Genomic DNA, 4,735 nt, shown 5'->3' with positions numbered 1-4,735 from the left:
TCTTTGATTTCTGCCTTAATTTTTTTTTCTAGAATCACAATGACTATGACAATGATCAATGAATATGTATAAAGTTCTGAAACGTTTGCCATATTGACTTCTAGAAAATTGGTACTCTCTCAAAGCAGAGTATGTGGAGAAGGGGCTCTGTCTCATTGTATCCTGTCAACAGAATACTCCAGGTAACTGAAAAAATATCCAAATATTATTATTTTGAATTTTCATTGCTGAAATCAATCATCTTTCTGTTTCTCTCTCCCTCGCAGTCTGGTCTCTTAAATGCTGCTTTCTTACAACGGATAATGAACATAAATTCTGTGAAGCCCTGTTCCACAGCCTGCCCTAACCTGGTCCATCTAGGTCTCATCGCAGGAGTTTGTCCAGATATCCTCTGCCCACTGCCTGGTATTTCAGCACTTCTCAGGAGGGGGAGGTGCACGCATGTCAGTGCTTGGTGACACTCTTAATCTGATCACGTCGAAAGCATATACAACCAAAGTTTCTCAACATTTCTACCATCTTGTAGTTCTCAGTTGTTGCAAGTTTCCTCCTAATTTAAAAAGAAAAAGTCCGATACATATCTTCATTTGTACTACTTTTAGTATTTTTATACTTTTCATTTGTACTTTATTCCACCTTGAAGGATTCAAGTTGTGGTGTTTTTGTTTTGATAGATCAATCAGTACTTTCTCCCCAGCCGCCCCGCCCCCGCATATAAAGCAAAAAGCAAATTCAGCTTCCCCTGAGGTCTTGCTCCATGAGCACCCCTTCCTTCCTCTGGAGACCTCTCCTTCCCAGAGGAATCCTCTCTTCCAGACATCTACTCTAACCCAGGTATATTCTCAGCTAACCATGACATAATCCCCCGAAGTGTTAGATGTCAACCTATGAATTCGCTGAATCGCTCATGCTGTGCTTCCTTTCACTTAAAGGTTTTAAGAGAAATTAAAGAAAGATAGCAGCTTTCCAAGATCTAAAAGAATAAAGCTTTAAGGATAAGTAATGGGGAAAACACTTTGGATCGGAGAGCCTTATTTGGCGCTCCCTCAGAACCTGCTTCCCATTGCTGTCTTTTGAAAGACTGTTATTTTGCCCTGAAGTGTAAATTTGAATCCCAAGTATATCTTCAATTTTCTTAGGCCCTCAGTTCCATAATTATTTCGTTTTTACAAAGTATCTTCTTTTGGCGTAATGGCTAACATTTGCAGTTCTGCTTCCTCCAATTGCTTTCAATTTGTGAGGAAGTTCACTGCCTACTAAATTGGGCCTGCTCTATGAACTTTGCCATAAGCTCAAGCTCATAGCATTTTCAAACAAGAAGGGACCTTAATGGGATCAGATGAACTGCAAAGACCTGAGATTCTGAGAAATTAGTCAATTTACAAGACAATGCAGGTGATTGATGCCCTCCAACACTCAAGCCAATGCTTCTTATTACAATCATATCATTTGCTGTGTTGTTATTATTGAAAACTTCCTGTGAGATATATCTTAAAACCTCTTCAAGTGCATTTTATTTCACTTCTATTATTATCATAGCCTCACATTAACCTTTTCCTTTGTAACCAATCCTTCCTAAAAACTCACCCAGCTCCTGTGAAAAGGAATAGTTCCTAGATCGAAAATAAAAGCTACAAACACACAGGTGCAACTGCAGATGAGTCAAAAAGCTGGCGTGCTGCTGCTGCAATCCTCCTCATCACAATTACATTTTCTCTTCATCATGTGTTGTGCACCTGCTTCTAAGGGATGGGCTTCCAGGAACGCAAATGATTCTTCATCTGAATCCACATTTATTCAGCTTAATGAGCTATATGTATATGCTAACCTCTGAAACATCATACCTCAAAGAGGCGTGAGAATATATATATATATACCAATATATATTCATTATACATATGTATATATATTTCAATAAAAAGCAAAAGTAGGAAACGGCAGGAAAAACCTAATAGTTCAGTAGTGTGGTATACAATATGATGGCACGCTTGTTTCTCCTTTGAGCAGAGAGAATAGAGACGTTCAAAACCAAGAGTAGCTTTCCTCTTGGGTTAAGATTTTTTCTTGTATAAGGCACAGGCTTTTAGTCTTAGCAGGTTTTCTCGGGACTAAAAAATGAAACACGATCATTGTCTTTTATGACAAATAATTCCTGTCCTGTTTGACTAAGCAAGGAAATAACATCTTAAGACCAGGATCACAAATGGAGGAAAGCTAAGCTGCTTAAGAGGAAAGGTCTTGCTTGTGGCAGCAAGCCAAAGCATGAGACCTGTGCAGATCCGATGCCCACACCCTCACCTAAGTAAGAGTGGGACTATCTTGGTCTTCAGAATGTTGGCAAGGCAGGAGGGTGTCCCACGTTTAATAGGGACTGACAGGTAAATGACTTCCACTCCTCCAAGGCATGGGAGGCTGTCTGGTTCTCATTGTCATGGCTTCCACCCTTAAAGAGCTGAAGTTGGGACAATCATGGTCTGACCTCACTGCATCTTTCACAAAGAGACAACTGTGCTGAGTCTTTTTATAGGTTACTGTGTTTACACAAGGTCAGTTCATTTAACTTGAGGGATTCGTTTGGAAGATTTAATTAAGAAATTTGTAAATCAGTAATTTGATGATCTTTGCCTGACTTAGAATAAGGCTAACTCTGACATAGTATATGCGTGTCTTAAAGCAAGACTAATTCTTTTTTTTAACCTTTATTAAACTGATTGAAATAGATTACTCAGAAAGCAAATTCTGAACCTCGGTGTACTGAACCTAGACAGACTGAACCCTATTTTATGAAATTACATCTTTTACATCATTAAGGAATACATTAAGAAATATAATATGTAAATTATAATCGAGGGATTTGGGAAGATAAAGCACTTTCAATTTACTGAGGCTCATTTAAAGACAGAGGCAAAATGGGTTCGAGTTGAGTTCTTCATACCACAAAGATCACTTACATCAATAGAACTCAGAAGTTCATAAACTGGTTCACCTATGCTATTTTCTTTGACTCTGCCAAATATCCTGTAAGTCATCTACAGAAGGCATTTTTATTTCAATTTTAAAACTATAAAAACTAAGGCCAGGGAGGTTCTGTGCCCTCCGGAAGTAAAGCCAATTGACATACAGTGATTTTAACTTACATTGAAGCTTATTGCTTCTAAAGGCAATTCAAGTTTAAAAAAAATAAAAAAACAAAAAACCATCTTATCCCATTTACAATTACTTCCCAAGTTGTTGGTGCATTTTCACGTATATGTATCTCCTTTATTTGATATAAATGCTTACAGAGCTGAGCTGGGAATATGTCTTACTCATCTTCATGTCTTCTCTGCGCCATAGCCTGGTAACTTGCATATATTGGGGGTCAGGGCAGCCCACCTCAAATTATGCCTCAGTGGCATATTGATTATTTTGAATTAGAGTTACATGGGAAACAGCCATTGCAAGAAGGGAACTCTAATCTTCCTCTGTTCCCTTGAAATAAATCTCCCATGTGAAAGGTACCTTCGCTGTACCAGGAGGCAAAGATACAGCCTCATCACTAGAGACAGGGAATTCAGGACCAAGAAGCCTGTATAAACAAACCCTGATACTTCTTCACTAATTTACTACCCCTAGCCCAAACTCTGCTTAGATTCTTCACTAAACAAGCACCCAAGCCTAAGTTTCTGTGTCTTGTCAGTTCCTCACAAATTTATTGTTTCTGTCTAAAAAGTATAAAAGCTGCCTGCTTTGGCTACTTCTTAAGTCTCATTTCCATGAGACCTCCATATGTACAAATTAAATATTTTTTTTCTCTTGTTCATCTGTCTTGTGTCAATTTAACTATTAGACCAGCCAAAAGAAGCAAGAAGGGAAGGGGGAAATTCCCACCTTCCTGACACACACATTAACTAATCTTGATAAGTTGGACTGTACCTTTAACAGGGTCCCAAACCGTACGGGAACACTGGGGTCCAGGTCCCCATGACACTGAAGGGTGGTCAGGTCCTTGGCACTGCCGTTGGCTGCCTGGGGGAAGGCCCGGTAGGGGCAGAGGCAGCCAACAGCACAAGGCCCCAGTGCCAGCCAGAGGGCGGGGGCAGGTGAGGGCTGTGAAGAGGGACAGGGCTCCACCCTGTGAAAAGCCTCCCAGGACGATCCGATTGGCAGGGACCCCATTCTTCATCTCATGCTCAATCAAGGCCTTGATGGTCTCTGCTGCCTTCTTAATGCCAGCCTCGTCCTTTGGGGCATCTGGACTCAGCCCCATCAAGTCAAACCAGGAGGGCATCACCATCTTCATGTTGAGTGTCGCAGGGGTCCGAGGCGCATGGGGACAGGTGTACTTGACGTAAGGGAGCTGGAGGGTGGAGAGGGCGTCAGCGCAGCTGTGCCCTGTGTCTCCAAGGCCATGTAAAAAAATAACCTCAGCTGTTTCTTGCTCAGCTCCAGACACAGTGGCAGCATCCGAGCAGGGGCACAGACATGGTGTTACCACACATATACTGCAGGGCTCCACGGCTGGGGCCTCCACTCCTGGGGGTTTCAAGACCTCTCTGGAGATCCTCCTCTTTCTTCCGCCCAGACACACACTCTTCCCACTCTGCCGCCCTGCCTGAAGTGAACAGATTTTTTATCTTCACCTTCAAAGCTGAGCAAACAACCAAGGATTAACAGACAGCTGAAGAAAGCTTCTTTTGTGAAAGAAAAATAGCAGGAAAACAAACAAACGAAACCTAGAGGAGCCAGATTATAC

At 41.4% G+C, this 4,735-nt stretch overlaps 1 pseudogene; it reads right to left on the bottom strand.

The window, feature by feature from the left end:
- Positions 1–2,051: 2,051 nt before the first annotated feature.
- On the bottom strand, positions 2,052–4,481 carry LOC115857545 (acyl-protein thioesterase 2 pseudogene; annotated as a pseudogene).
- Positions 4,482–4,735: the final 254 nt, after the last annotated feature.

Source organism: Globicephala melas, chromosome 4 (genome assembly GCF_963455315.2).
Source record: "Globicephala melas chromosome 4, mGloMel1.2, whole genome shotgun sequence".
Lineage (NCBI taxonomy): Eukaryota > Metazoa > Chordata > Mammalia > Artiodactyla > Delphinidae > Globicephala > Globicephala melas.
This window is presented reverse-complemented; position numbering and strand designations above follow the sequence as displayed.